The following is a 15,995-nucleotide window of genomic DNA, read 5'->3' as shown; positions in this document are numbered from 1 at the left end:
CCAGCCGGGTCAGTTTGGGAGCGGCTGAACACTCAAGAAAATCGGGTGGGGGTGGGATGGAGGCGGGTTGGGTGTCTGAAGCCATATTTTCTGATTGTTTCTACAGACCTACCTCCAAACCCACCTCCTCAGGGCTATTAAAATTGAGCCCTCTGTCTCTAAAGTGTGTGACCAGGAATGTCCGGACCTTGTATTTTAATAATTGCATTGGTTTAAATACTATCATTTCAAAATACAATTTAACTACTTACAGCTGAAGAAAGGAACAAACATCACCTTCAATAAATCTTTCTAAACCCACAAGGCTGCATTTCCTTGAGGATTACTAAAGATAATTTTGCGAAATCAAAAACACCTCAACACAAGGCGGTTCTGAGTCTTGGCTGCGTGGAGCTTATCCCCATGTCGGAGTCAGTTTTGTTCACATTGGAAGGGGAGGGAGGATCTGAGCGGCTCACAGATTGATTCTTGACACTCTTTCTCGGCTTCACTCTCCGCATCCTCTGGAAAATGCAGTGACTTCAGTTGTTCGACTCCGTGATCACATTCCTCTGCCTTTTTACTCAGTAATAATTCCTTATGCTTCACTTTCTCTGAACATCTATTAAGTGTTTGCGGAGTTAAACATACAACAAAAAAATAATAAAATAAACTCTAATTCCAAACGGAACTCAAATAAGAAAGTGAATAAAGTAGTTAAACTCCCCAATCCTAAGAAGGCAGTGAGGTTATCTATCCCAAGCATGGCGATGTGTTGGGATCAGTTTTGGAGAAGCTGTTTCCTCTGTCTCTGCTGCCGTTCCCTCTGTCTCTCACAGAATGAGGTACAAACAGGGTCACAAACTTTTTCCCCTCTCTCACAATGTGATTTAAATAATCCTGATAAACTCTTTCAACAACACCTGGCAAAATTTAACTGGAATTTATCACTGGATATTCAACATCACTTTCCCTTTATTTTTCCAGCTTTAAACAATTTTCTGGATTTTTAAAATTATTTTTCACATATTTTTGGTTCACTGCGGGCCTAAAAATAGTTTGCTTTAGCCTCTTTCCAGCAGCCATTGTATACACGCTGCACCTCCACCTGTGTTGTTTGAAAGTGCAGCCGCCGCTCAGTCCCTGGGAACAGACTAAGCGGCTCCACAGAAAAAATTACTGACCGAATCCTGAGACAAAACTCGCTGGGCTCCAGGGCTCCGTATTTTAGCAACTGCCACTCCAATTCGGATGAACTCTGACTCTGAGGTCACAAAGGACTCTCTGTAAGGATTCCCGGGCCATTGTGTATTGGGGCCCCTCTCCTGCTCCAGCTCACTGTGAGTGGGATGTGCGGCCTTTGAATTTAAGTGCGAGAGATCTTACAGATGTTTCCCCTAGTGGGAACTAGGGGGCATAGTTTCAGAACAAGGGGTCGCCCATTTATGACGGAGATGTGGAGGAATTTCTTCTCTCAGAGGGTCGTGAATCTTTGGAATTCTCTACCCCAGAGAGCTGTGGAGGCGGAGTCATTGAATATATTCAAGGCAGAGATTGACAGACATTTGAACTACAAGGGAGTCAAGGGGTTTGGGGAGAAAGCGGGAAAGTGTTGGATCAGCCATGATCTTACTGAATGGCGGAGCAGGCTCGAGGGACTGATTGGCCTACTCCTGCTCCTGTTCTTGTGCAGCTGCGCACCTGTGTACTTTACAGGGAATTGTGGCAGTGACTATTCCGCTCCTCTCAATATACAGGGGAGGGGACAGGGGAGACTGCAGCTGACCTAATGATCAGTGGTCCCTCCTGTGTATTGATGGAACAAACCAACTAAAAACCCTGTGATATTCTCGTGACTGCCAGTGGCAGGGTGGGGGTGCGCAGACCCCCGATTGAGGCCAAATCAACCTTCGGCCTCCACTGTCCAGGACCCACTCTCAGGGGGACTCGGCGCCTGCGCATTGAAGCCTGCTCCTGCGGGATTGCATGGCCTGCTATGTTTACCGCGTGACTCCGGGGGACATTGTCTCTCTCCTTCCATCCGTCTCTCTCTCCCGCGCCTCCCTCCGTCTCTCCATTTGGGTCAGCGAACACTGATAGTTCGTCGTGATTACCCACTGCAAAATCCGGGCCATAGTTTTAGTGCATTTTCACTCTATAGAGTGTGAGCTATGTTAGTAGTGTCTTGTACTTAACAAAGTTCACTCTTAAAGTTGGTTAGTTCCTATAAACAATGCAGAAACTTTTAGATCCCTTATAGTACGAAAACAATAATCAACTTACAAGGTCCTGTGCGGGCCTGTCCCATTACCATTTTAGGATGCTGCAGGCCCAACACTGTGTTCTGCAAAAGCAACATTCAGATGGTTCCTTTGAGAACCACCCCTCCCCCCCACCCACCCCCACAATTTTCTCTCTGCCTTTCCTGAAATTCCTGATTCATTCTGGAATATGGAACAATGGGTAGTAGCCACCTCCCAGTAGCTCTCCCAAGTGACCATTCTTCATGTAAAAACTTAGACAATGAGTATTGGAAGGCTATTCAACAATGGAAGGCATTACAGCCAAATCCCAATCTGTTTTCCCCCATTGAACATGCAGACGCAGACACAAACACATTTTCCAGCTGGATCCACTGAATAGTGATCAGGAGGATGGAACCGTGGAGTTTTAATTTTATATATTTTTTCCTTTAGCAGTTGATGCACAGGGAGTAGCAGTATGAGAAAGGCAAAGAGTAAGTAGAAGCTTTGGGGATTTAAATTGCAAGTCACGTTGCCAGTTTAGAATTCATTCAAATTGGCAAATTTATTGAAATCATTATGCAAACAGCATTATGTAAAAGTTATTGAGAAAGAGGATCAGCCATGATCATATTGAATGGCGGAGCAGGCTCGAAGGGCCGAATGGCCTACTCCTGCTCCGATTTTTCCATGTTTCTATGTTACATTCTAAAAATAGACAACAGGAGTTATTTTCCCTGTATACAGATAACTAATAAGGATGCAATCTTTTTATGTAGATGTCCTGAAATCTATACCATAGCAGTAAACAATGGCTCAGCTGAATTGTTTTGAGCTGTCACTGTTTGGGAAATATTAGCAATTTAATTTATAATCAAAAGGTGGTTTTATATTTGTGTGAAGTACTTCATCCAATCTTCGTAATCGTACCAGGTACCACTTTTATACAGAGACCCCCAGGCAACAAACGTGCAGTACCAACTCCCCTATCCCTATAACAGGATCGTTGAGCTATTGTCATCGGTAAATAATGCCATCAGTATAAGGGAGCTAAGCTTGTTTACAGTATGGAGAACAACTGACAGAGGGAATTTATCTTTTGGGAGCAAGATGCATAAAAATAGGTTAATTTTTTTAAACCAAAATGATTGAATCTTACTTCACATGGGTGACACATTGGTCTGAGTGGTTAGCAGGTAATTCAAATTAGTTGGATCACTTCTAATCAATAGGTTAAGCAACATTAGCACTTTCATGTAAGTAGAATGAATCGGAGGACATTGCACCATTGTTCCACCTAATGGCCTAATCAAGAACTGACATCCTTAGCAAAATAATTGTAGGTGGATCAGAGTGGCAGACTTCTGCAACTCAAAGCTTTAACTATTTTGGGACAACAGACCAGAACTGTGGTTAAGCTGCGTGGCACAGGTCCTCTACCAACCTGCCCCCGCCACACAGTGCTGCCCCCCGATTATCAAAATCCATGACAAGGCCTTGGACAACGTGGACCACTTTCCATACCTCGGGAGCCTACTGTCAACAAGGGCAGATGTTGACGACAAAGTCCAACACCGCCTTCAGTGTGCCAGTGCAGCCTTTGGTCGCCTGAGGAAGAGAGTGTTTGAAGACCAGGACCTCAAACCCGGCACTAAGCTCATGGTCTACAGGGCAGCAGTGATACCTGTATGCCTCAGAGACATGGACCATGTACAGCAGGCACCTCAAAGCACTGGAGAGGTACCACCAACGCTGCCTCCGCAAGATCCTGCTAATCCATTGGCAGGATAGGCGCACCAATGTCAGTGTTCTTGCTCAGGCCAACATCCCCAGCATCGAAGCGCTGACCACGCTCAATCAGCTCCGATGGATGGGTCACATTGTCCGCATGCCTGATACGAGACTCCCAAAACAAGCGCTCTACTCGGAGCTCCGGCACGGCAAGGGAGCCCCAGGTGGGCAGAGGAAACGCTTCAAGGACACCCTCAAAGCCTCCTTGAAAAAGTGCAACATCCCCACCGACACCTGGGAATCCCTGGCCCAAGACCGCACAAAATGGAGGAGAAGCATCCGGGAAGGCGCCGAACACCTCGAGTCTCTTCGCCGGGAGCAAGCGGAAGCCAAGCACAAGCAGCGCAAGGAGCGCACGTCAACCCAAGCACCCCACCCACCCACCCCTTCAACCACCGTCTGCCCCACCTGTGACAGAGACTGTAGGTCCCGCATTGGTCTAATCAGTCACCTGCGAGCTCATTTTTAATGTGGAAGCAAGTCATCCTCGGTTCCGAGGGACTGCTAAGAAGAAGGGAATTGTAGGTGGATCAGAGTGACAGACTTCTGCGACTCAAAGCTTTAACTATTTTGGGACAACAGACCAGAACTGTGGTTAAGCTGCTTGGCACAGAACCCATGCCTTTCCACTCTGGGGCTACATATATCAGTTCACCAGCACAGTGCGCCATCGGTGCTGCAACAGTGCAGTCTTTATATCAAAACATGGGCGCAAAGACTTCACAATTTAATGTCTTTAAACATAGACTCACAGCGTATAACTAGCAAAAGGAAGCATTGCTATTGGTAATGGTGCAGGCTAGTCTTATTTGTTCCCAGTGTCAGACTCCTTACTTTTCCTGGCCAGATGATTCAAGTCTCCTTAACTGAAAATAACGTGTCATCCAATGTCAGTGTTCACTTGACACCAGAGATAATTGCGCCATGCATCTATTTAGAGAATATATCCATTGTTATTGTGCAACCCTTACCCTGCTGAATAAGCCAGAACTTCCCATTGTCAGCGAAGTGAAAGTAATAACAAGTACTTTAAGTGTTAACATAGACAAAATAGTGATTACTATTATACAGAGCGTGTTGCGCTGTCTCCAGAGGGACAAGTAGAATTCTGTGCATGATCCCCACAGAAGACAACCATTTCATTGTGTAGTGAGTGCAATAGGGTGAAATTGGAATGTAATTTTTAGCAGTAAAATCTAATGGGTTCCAGGGTCACTATTATAAAATGTTTTACAACGCATTGTTAAAATCATTTGTAATTTATTATAATTTAGGTAAATAAGATACCTACTTTCTTGAGGTTCATGCAGCAAGGCAGCAACCTCCTTAATATTTAAATACTTTCATCATGCAAGTAAATATTTATTACTGCCTCGAATTTCCAAAGAAAAATGGTTGAAAGATTGATACAATCTTCTCATTCCTTCTCTGACAGTAAAATGCAACATTTATTCAAGTTTCCCACTTGGCAAAGATAATTACAGTTGAAAATGTATCTACATACTCTCCTTACACATGACAATGTTTCTCGACCTTACTGTTGCTTAGTTAATGATTTAAGAGCTGTGCTGGTTATAAGCCCATTATGCATGCTTACGTGAATGCGACACCTGATGCTCATACATCCGACACAAAACAATTAACTTCATTTTAATGCTGCAGTGTCCTTTTTCAAACCAGTGTACTTTAAATTTATATTCAACTGATCGGACCTTTCTATATTTGGAAGGAGCTTTGAAAGCCCATTGGTAAATTGCTGGTTGGTTGACTTCTAGTTTTGTGGGATGGAAGGGGTGTTTATTTGCAAAAGGATACTACATATTTAAATGGCTAATTAAATCTTCCTGCTCTTCTTGTCTTGGAAGCTGACAGTCTGTGGCCATGCATGGATTTTGTTTCATACGGTCAACCCTACAACCTTGTTAGATAGAATAACCTAATTCAGATAATACAGCAGTTTGAGCATTGAAAGTCTTCTTGCTGTGATGCATTAGCAGGTAACTAAGTAACAAAATACATCTTAGCAGAATAAACACCTTAAACACCTTTCCTCTCATTCCCTACCCTTCCTTTGATGAGTAGAACAAACTCATTCTCCCGATAATTTACACTAACAATCATGGTGCAAACTCTTGCTTTAGTTGCAAACTCCCAATATAAAATAGGATACTAGTTTAGATCCCACTGTTGATATTTTATTGCACTCAATCGGTATTAAGTTACCAAACTGATATGTTGGCTTTAATCATTCTAGAACAATGACAGGAGAAGTTTATATAATGTAGCCTAGGAATTGCTGGTGGTGATATTAGCAAATAAACGTTTAATAGTTTGTTTGATAATCCTCTGCTGTTTTAACACAGACCTTAACCTGTTTATTTATCGGTAAGTGCCTCTCCTGAAATAATGGAAATAGAAATGTCATCTAAGTACGTTAGGCACAAATTTTCTAATATTTCCAAGGCTTTTCCCTCCCTGGCATTTAACATTGTCAACCACCCTATAGCAGGAGTGCTAGTAGCTATAATAGTAGGTATCCAACATGGTTTGCTACTCTCAGTTATACAGGTTTGGGAGTATCATCAGCGCTTTTGTTTGATTTGAAAAGGAAAGTACAGGAAACTTTCGTTTAAACGGCACCTAAATATCCAGAATCCTCTATTAACCGGCAAAATTCTCACTCCGAAAACAACACCTCAATAACCGGCAATGTTGCCGAGTCCGAGACTGAGTCTCCAGCGGTGGCCGAGTTAGTCAGTGGGGGTAGTTCTCCAAACTGCCACTACTCGGCCTCTTGGCGCTATCGGAAGTCAGAACACCTCAAAAACCCTACATCAAGAGTCTGACTCTCCCACGCTGCCGGTAGTCTCTTCTGATCCACCATTTTTCAGGGGTACAGTACTGTTTGTCTCCCACGCTGCTGGTACTCATTGGATTGAATGATGGAAATCCCAAAAGTTGGCCCAAGCAAAAGGAAGAGAGTGGTGTTAACTTTAAAACAGAAAATCGATGGCCTAGAAATTCAGTGCCCTTAGCACCGATTTTGCGGTGCTAGAGGGCCTAGCGCTGCAATTGGCGCCGGTTCCTAAATTGCCTGGGGCCCTTCCGTGGCGGTAGACCGGTAGCGCTGCGCCGGCACCGATGACGTCATCGGTGTGCGCAGCGTCCCGGTTGCCGTGGTAACCCGGCCCCAAGCCGAAATTCAGTCGCGGCCGCCTCGCCAGTGGCAGAAAACAGGAAACTAGGCGATCACGCGTTCCGTGAGTTACTTGTTTTTTTGCAGAGTTTTGCTTAAGTTTCACATTTTTTTTAGACATAAGTGGGCGAACTTTCAACAGATAGTGACCATGAGACTGCTACACCAGTTATCTTATGTCACCTTGAGTGTGGTTAGGGAGTAGAACATTCTGCTCCTTCTGTTCCTTCTTATCTACTCCTACTGCATCTCAATAGCCTTGCATCAGTTTTTTCAACATTTAGGCCTAGAAATTCAGTATAGCCACGTTCGGGGCGCTAAAGTCGGGCGGCCGCTAAAGTTTGCGCCCGGCGCAAGTTCGCGCCACCTTCGCCGATATTCAGTTGCATCGCCCCAAGAGGCTGCTGCTGCGCTAAAACAGGCGATGCATGACTATCATTAGGCGCTAAGCCGGCGGTCCGGGGCGATACCCCCGAGGGCGGGTGCAGCGCAGATGTGGCGAGTTGCTGATTGACGGCAGACACGCTGGCGCCGGTCAGCTCTTAAAGGGGGAGGGTGGATTTGTTTGCCTGCCACGCCCTGCACACTGCAGCCCTGAAGCTAGGCCTGACCACTTCTGCTTCATCTGTGCAACGCCCAGGGCTATGGAGAAGGCCAGGGAGAGAGCGCAGCGCTTCAGTGACGGCGACCTGAGGGTGCTGGTTGGCGCAGTGGAGCGCAGGCGCCATGTTCTGTTCCCTGAAGGTGGCAGGAGGCCGCTGCCCAGCGACTACCGGAAAGCCTGGAGGGAGGTCTCAAACAGGGTGACTTCCAACAGCGTGGTTGCCAGGACTCCTGTGCAATGCAGGAAAAAGTTCAACGACCTCACTCGGGTTGTCAGGGTGAGTACCCTTTCCAGTGTCCTCCTCATCCCTGCATATGCACCTCAGTTTATGGGCAAAGGGACCTGAAAGCCCTAATGGCCAGCCCTCATCCAGCAGCTATGGGACTGTCATGAAAATCACTTGCACATTCAGCACTTTACACACTGTACAAGCTATTCCACCATGGGAGGCAGTGCAGCCAAGATCAGGGCTTCACACTGTCAGGGCCAGTCCACCATGGGAGGCAGTGCAGACAAGATCAGGGCTTCACACTGTCAGGGCCAGTCCACCATGGGAGGCAGTGCAGCCAAGATCAGGGCTTCACACTGTCAGGGCCAGTCCACCATGGGAGGCAGTGCAGACAAGATCAGGGCTTCACACTGTACTTAGAGGCCGTCCTTTCTCTTGCAGGCCAAGGTGGCGCACAACCGTAGGAAGCTACGTGAGACCGGGGGAGGCCGTCCTGACGTCAAAGAGCTCTCCGACCTCGACCAGCGTGTGGAGCGCATTATGGCAGGACGGCTGATTGGCCCCGTCGCCAGTGGAGATGCCGACCCTGTTCTGGGCACCAATGGTAAGGGCATCACCTTTTTGACCTCTCTCTTTCCACTTGCGCCTCACACCAGCATCCTTTGCCACTATCGAACCAATGCAGTGCACAGCAACACTCATGCCTCCCTCGCTGCCGCCCTGTCCTCACTCTAAAGCAACTCTTGTGCCTCCCTGCTTTCAGATGGTGAATCGCCAGGTGAGGAGGCGGGCCCTCAAGCTGCCACTGTCAGCGATTCCGAATTCGAGGAGGAGGAAGAGGAAGCCGGCCCATCAGTGCCACCCTCAGCTGTGCCAGCCCATGGCGATGAAGGGGACACGTCTTCCCTGGAGGGGAGCTGGGGGGAAGGGTCGGAGGAGAGTGAAGCTCCGGGGCCCAGCGGCCTGCAGCAATGCGGGAGGGGTGGGGAAGCTCGGCGGACTTCTCCCCAGAGGGTGAGTGCGGCCTCCAGTCCTGCGACGGTGAGCGCAGAGGAGGTGCGGCTCCTGGAGGAAATGGCCGTCCAGGCTGAGCGCAGGCACAATGAGCTCATGGCTGCAGTGGCAAGGATGCCTGACTCCATTGAGTCTCTGTCAAGGAGTGTGCAGGAATTCGGAGCAGCACAGGCCAGGAGTCTGCAACAATTCAGTGCAGCACAGGCCAGGAGTCTGGAACAATTCAGTGCAGCACAGGCCAGGAGTCTGCAGGACTTCACGGCAGCACAGGCGGCTTCTAGCCAAGTGCTCAGTCGTGCCGTTCATTCACTGGCTGGTGTCATGTGGACACAGACCAGGGCCACACAGGCACTAACTGCTGCCACCCTCGCTGGATCGGCCAGGCATCGCCAGGGCACTCGCCGCGCAGCAGCAGCCCAGCAGTCTGTTCTTCAGCTGTTTGCTGCGCATGCTGCAGTGCTGGCCCGTGCGAGTGCCAATGTCTCAGGCGACCAGGGAGTACCTGCGATCTGTCAGGTTGGCACCATTCCTGCAGCCGACACTGCCACTCCGCCATTGCAGCTGCCACCAGCCGCTGGACAGACTGCTGCCGCCCAAGCAGAGTTGGAGCAGTCAGCAGCCGGCCCCTCCAGGGCCAGAGCTGGTGCAGGCCGACCCCCAAGGGCATCTGCCGTCTCGCCATCTGACCCTCAGCAGCCTTCCCCCAGCCTTGCTGCAGCCACTGGGGTCCCATTGAGGAGGAGCTGCAGGGCGGGCAGGGGCCAGTCACGGATGCGAAAGGCATCGCCCTCGCAGGGCAAAAAGTAGAAGGTCTGGCCAAATGCTTTGTGTTTGTTGAAAGGCCGAGACTGGTGTAGTTGTGTTTTTGTAGGGCCGAGACGGGTGTCTTTCTTTGTTTTGTAAGGCCGAGACGGGTGTCTTTCTTTGTTTTGTAAGGCCGAGACTGGTGTCTTTCTTTGTTTTGTAAGGCCGAGACGGGTGTCTTTCTTTGTTTTGTAAGGCCGAGACTGGTGTCTTTCTTTGTTTTGTAAGGCCGAGACTGTTCGTTTTGTGTTTTTGGAGGGGGCTTCTCTTCATTAGTTTGTAATGTGGGAAGGGCAGAGGTTTCCAAGTAATAAATGTTCTTAAATCGCACTGCCCATGCTTTATTTTGCAAGTCCTGGTTGCCCTGCTCGGCTGAGGGCTTGTGGAGCGGCTACATTCATCTGGTGACATTGGCACAAGCCATTCCCTGAGAGGGGGCCTAGAACCGACGTTCAATAAGCCACTGACGGGCGGCCCTTGCACTTTCTGCCTCCCTCCTGTGCAGGTCCTCCTCCTCCTCCTCCTCCTCAGGTGGTCCTCCAATCTCTGGTGGCAGTGGCTGAGTCCTGCGGATAGCCAGGTTGTGCAGCATGCAGCACACGACCACAAAATGGGAGACTCGCTCCGACGAATATTGTAGGGCTCCACCGGAACGATCCAGACAGCGGAACCGTTGCTTCAGGATGCTGATTGTTTGCTCAATGATGTTCCTGGTAGCTTGATGGCTGTCATTGTATCCCTCTTCAGCAGGGGTGCTGGGCGCACGGAGTGGGGTCATCAGCCAGGTACACAAAGGATAGCCTTTGTCCCCGAGAAGCCATCCTCGTGGGTGAGGCTGGGCCTGGAACATGTCTGCCACAGAAGTCTGGCGCAGGATGAAGGCATCATGGCTGCCTCCTGGAAAGCGGGCATTGACAGCTAGGATGAGCTACCTGTGGTCACAAACCAGCTGAACGTTGAGCGAATGGTAGCCCTTCCGGTTGCGGTAATCCTCGGCATTCTCCAGAGGTGCCCGCAAAGCCACATGCGTGCAGTCAATGGCGCCCTGCACCATGGGGAAGCCTGCGAATGCTGCAAAGCCCATTGCATGCTGTTGCTGCTTGACAAGGGCCATGGAGAAGGAGATGAACTGACATCTCCTTCTGAAAAGGGCATTGGTCACCTGGCGGATGCAGCAATGCACGGCGAACTGGGAAATGTTGGAAATGTCCCCAGTAGCGGATTGGAAGGAGCCGGTGGCATAGAAGTTGAGAGCCACCGTCACCTTCACTGCCACCGACAGAGACGTCCTGCTCCTCAGATGTGGCTGCAGATCACCGCCAAGCAGGTGGCAGATCTCAGTGACCACCGCCCTTCGGAATCGCAGCCTCCGAACACACTGCTCGTCAGACATGTTCAGATAGCAGAACTGCTGGCGGTATACCCTGGGTGGGTAAGGCCTCCTTTCCTGACGCCTGTGGCCCCCTCTCCGTCTGGCCAGGACTGCCACTCTCTCACGGCGTCTGTGAGCCCTTTGAATGCAATGGAGAAGGCCAGCGTTTGCACCCATTGCAGCCCCCATTATATGTTTGCAAACAATGATATGACACTGAAGGCAAAGACAAGTGGAAAGCTGTGGCCTGAAGCCACAAGTACCTGTCCGAGTGTTGAGCCAAAGCAGAAAGCTCTCTACCTTTGTCTCTCTGCAAAGATCCGTCTCTCAAAAAGAAGGAGTGCTGCAAAATGGCAGCCTTTTCTACTGCAGGAGGTGTGCCCTTTAATTTGCGGCCCCGCGCCCCGCATCGACTGAGAACCGTTCCCCTCTACCAGTCGCTAGGGGCGCCAGGCGCACAATAGGGCGTCGCGACTGAATTTCCGGTTTAGGGGCGCACAAAGGGCGTTGCACGAGGAAATGACGTCAGGATCTGCGCACGCGCAAAGACTTTGCGCCGCCGCTAAATCTTGAGTGAAGTTGGGGAGAGGCGCAGATGGTGCTGCGCCCGGCCGCTAGCCGCCTAGCGCCCAACATCTCCTCCTCCTAAGGCGCTACCGGCTGGCGCAAGCAACTGAATTTCTAGGCCTTAAACTTTTAACCCATGTCAACTAGTCCATCATGCTTTGCAAGGCATTTGTAAGGCAGTATATGATTAATCTAACTTATCATTCCCTCCTTTTATCATTACATGATAACCTCAACCTTTTTCTCTACATACTGGACAGGGTGTCAACTATTCCATACATACATTACATATTCAAAGATTATATTTTTTTATCATTTATAGTTTCCTCCGAACATATACCGTTCCTACTGGCCTTGGAGTGCATAATTTTGATTTATTCTTCCATGGGTGGTTTTCTATAGTTTGTGCCATTTTGTAGATATTTTGTATCCTCTCAAGTCACTTCTGGTATATATTTTCTCCTTGAGATGCCAGAAGTTTCCTTCCTCCTCTTTTTATGAGGGCACCATTTATATTTATTAGTGCCGATAACTGTACTCGATTCTGACCATGACAACACTCGTTTACGTGGGTCTGATCATAAACGTATACGTCCTTATGGGACCAATTTCTTCCGGGATCATACATATTCTGCCATCCTGGGAAATTATAAGAATTTTTCCATCTTGGTTTATGTACAGTGATGTTACATCGGCTATCATACTGGCCTTCGTGGTTTCCAGTTCTATTTAAAGAGTGTTTAGTAAAATTACATAGACACCAGTGTGTTCCTGGTACATTTACACACATCTGACCTGTAAAATTTAAGTGATGTGATAACACCATCTGAAAGGGATCAAGTGGGCATATAGTTGTATTTTTACATTCGTTCACATCAGCACAATTTTTATCCATTCCTGGTACGTTAGCTCTATACCCTTCTCTGCACTCATATTTTGCTTGGTTGTATCCCCTTTCCTGAGTGTTATCTAGCGGGCTAGCTGTTGTGCTGATGGTTGACCGTTCGTCAATTATGGTACACCATGTGCGCCCTGTGGGAAGTCTCTGAGTACAAGTGCACAATGTAGTCCGTCCTTGTTTACAATACATTGCTGATGCCTTAATTTTATCATTGTCGGCAGAGTCATTCGTGCAGTTCCCTCGGTTAATATTGGAATTGTCACGACATCCCTATCCGCAAGAAAATTCAGTGCACCCGTGCTGTTTGGTGCAGCGATTGATGCATTGTCCCTCTGTCGCTGTTGAGGTTATGTCCATTATGACAAGAGCAGTGATGACAACTTGCAGTGTGAAGCGTGAATCCATTTTGTCTTTCCTTCGACCTTCACTGCTGTATGCGTGGTTAACAGTACTTGATAGGGTCCCTTCCACCTGGGTTCTAATCCTTTTCGGTAGAAGTTCTTTACGAGGACATAATCACCCGGTTTGAGTCGATGACAGGCATCCTCTGGTGTTGGTTTAGTTACGGTTGTTACCTGTTGATGAGACAACTTTAAAGCAGAGGTTAGTGACATACAATAAGACATCATCTGATTGTCCATTACATGAATATCTATTTGCCTGTCGTCTTGGATGGGAGCCGAGAACGGGGTTCTTAAGGGTCTTCCGAAGATAATTTCTGCTGGTGATAATCCTGTCTTTCGGGCAGGATTGGTCCTCATAGCATATAATGCGATTGGTAATACTTCTGGCCATTTTAATTTGGTTTCTACACAGAGTTTGGCCAATTTTAGTTTTAGGGCTCCATTAGCCCGTTCCACCAGCCCTGCTGATTGTGGATGGAGCGGGCAATGTAAATGTTGTCTAATATTGAGAACATTGCAAAGTTCAGCATTAATTTCTGCAACAAAGTGTGGTCCATTATCAGAACTCAATTGTATTGGCACTCCGAACCTTGGCACGATATCCTTCAGTATTATTTTGCACACAGTCTTTGCGGTATTGTTCCTTGTTGGGAAGGCTTCTATCCATTTACTAAATACATCAATGATAACTAGTACATATTTATATCCGTAAGCTGATTCTAATTGTACAAAATCTAACTGTAGTATTTGAAAAGGACCGTCTGGGATAGGAGTTGTTGCTGTTATGGTTGGTATGGCTTTTCCCAGGTTGTGTTGCTGGCATATCAGACAGTGGTCAATTGTCTGCTGTGCCACTTTTCCCCAATTTGGGTTGTACCAAGAATTTTCCAATTGTTTTACCATAGGGTACTTTCCTCCGTGGAATAGTGTGTGACACGTATGCACTATCCAGGGGAGTATAGAATTTGGAGCAACTATCCTTCCCTTCGGGTCGGCATATAGTTGTGTCAAAGGATCCTTTTTATAATTTTCTTTTATCCACTTTTGTTTTTCATTTCCAGGAGCGTCCTCCTGGTGCTTTTGTACATCTTCCAACAATGGCACACAAGAAGGATACTTCCCTCCCTCCTTTTGTTCCAACTGGGGCATTTGTTTTTGGTCCTCATACATAGCAGCATATTTTGCTGCTTCGTCTGCCATTCTATTCCCCTCGGCAACCTGTGTATGTAACTGTGTGTGTGCCTGGCATTTTACTATGGCTAATTCCCTGGGTAGTAATACTGCCTGCGTCAATCTTTCTACCTGTACTTGGTTCGATATGAGAGTCCCGGATGTGGTCAGAAAACCCCTCCTTTTCCATATTATTCCGAAATCATGCACTACTCCGAAGGCATATCTCGAGTCCGTATAAATATTTACTTTCATCCCTTCTGATAATTCGCATGCTCTTGCTAGTGCGTGTCATTCTGCTTTCTGTGCTGACCAATGATTTGGAAGTTTACCTGATTCTACCACATTTGGTGATTCTATAATTGCGTATCCTATCTGTCCTTCACCTGTATTTGATCTAGAGGCCGATCCATCCACAAAGTATTCATGGTCTGGGGTATTCAAAGGCACGTCCTTTAAATCAGATCTGATTATTGTTTGGGTCTCAATTTTTGTTACACAGTCATGTATTGGTTCACCTACATGTTCTATGGGTAGTTGTAAGAATTCGGCTGGGTTTATGTTTTTTGCAAAGTTGAAGGTCAACAAGGGATTCTGTATTAACTTAATCTCGTATCTACTTATCCTTGCCGACGTCATGTGCTGTGTGGATAATTTGTTCAGTAATGATTGTAAGGCATGACTGCTATAGATCTCCACCTTTGAGTGTAAGGTAATATTTTCTGCTGAGGTCACTGCATGATAGGCTGAAGCTATGTCCTGTAGACATCTAGGGAGGGCTCTCTCTACTGGGTCTAGGCTAGTGGAGAAGTAAGCCACCGGTCTCTGCCTGTCTCCATGTTCCTGAGTTAGGACTGAATGTGAGCATCCATCGGTAGTAGTCACATACAACCTAAATGGTCTATCATACATTGGTCTTCCTAAGGGTGGGGCCTCTCTTAAGGCTTGTTTTAAAGAATAAAATGCATTTCTTTGTGCTTCTGATAGAACGAACGGTTCTCTAACCTGTGATCCTGTTAGTATAGTTAGGGGCTTTGTATGTTTAGTGATTTCTGGTATCCATTGCCTGCAGAAATTTATTAATCCTAAAAATGCTCGTATCCCTCTTTTAGTGGTAGGTTCCGGATATTGGGATATTGTTTGGGTCCTTTCCGAGAGCAGGACTTTTTCATCTGGTGTCAGAATGTGCCCTAAATACGTGACATGCTTCTTGCAAAATTGGATCTTTGCTTTTGATACTACATACCCTTCCCTTGACAAATGGTTCAAAATGAATTTTGTATCCATTTGACAATCCGTCTCTGTGGGTGATGCAATAAGCAAGTCGTCCATGTATTGTACAAGAGTTGAACCTCCCGGTAGTTGCAAAGGGGCCAAACATGTGTGCAGTTCCCTTGAAAAGACGGTTGGAGAATCAACGAAACCTTGTGGTAATCATGTCCAAGTATACTGTCGGCCCTCAAAAGAGAAGGCGAACAAGTACTGTGAATCCACATGGATTGGAATCGCGTAAAAAGCATTTTTTAGATCAATAACCGTATATCTTTCAACCTTCGGGGGAATAGAAGCCATAATAGTGGATGGGTCCAGGACTAATGGAAACCTTGGAACAACTACTTCATTTACGGCCCTTAAATCATGTACTAATCTCCAATCATTATTTTGCTTAGGAACTAGAAATATAGGTGTGTTGCACGGCGAGGAGGTGGGTACTAAAATTC

The 15,995-nt window shown here is 47.3% G+C and overlaps 1 long non-coding RNA gene across 2 annotated transcripts in view; it reads right to left on the bottom strand.

The window, feature by feature from the left end:
• The window catches only part of LOC147122951 (uncharacterized), a 79,349-nt gene that overhangs the window by 52,921 nt on the left and 10,433 nt on the right, over positions 1 to 15,995 (bottom strand). Inside the window, exon 1 of one of the 2 annotated variants that reach the window (XR_015072917.1) lies at positions 5,611 to 10,968. The exons of the other annotated variant lie outside the window; for it this stretch is intronic. This is a non-coding gene — a long non-coding RNA (uncharacterized LOC147122951). Of the gene's footprint in view, positions 1 to 5,610; positions 10,969 to 15,995 lie in introns of those variants that run through there. 2 annotated transcript variants of the gene reach the window in all.

This window comes from Somniosus microcephalus, chromosome 2, assembly GCF_052327205.1.
Source record: "Somniosus microcephalus isolate GS21.2 chromosome 2, FLI_Smic_1.0, whole genome shotgun sequence".
Lineage (NCBI taxonomy): Eukaryota > Metazoa > Chordata > Chondrichthyes > Squaliformes > Somniosidae > Somniosus > Somniosus microcephalus.
Note: the sequence above shows the minus strand (reverse complement) of the source record. Positions and strands in the feature narration are given on the sequence as shown.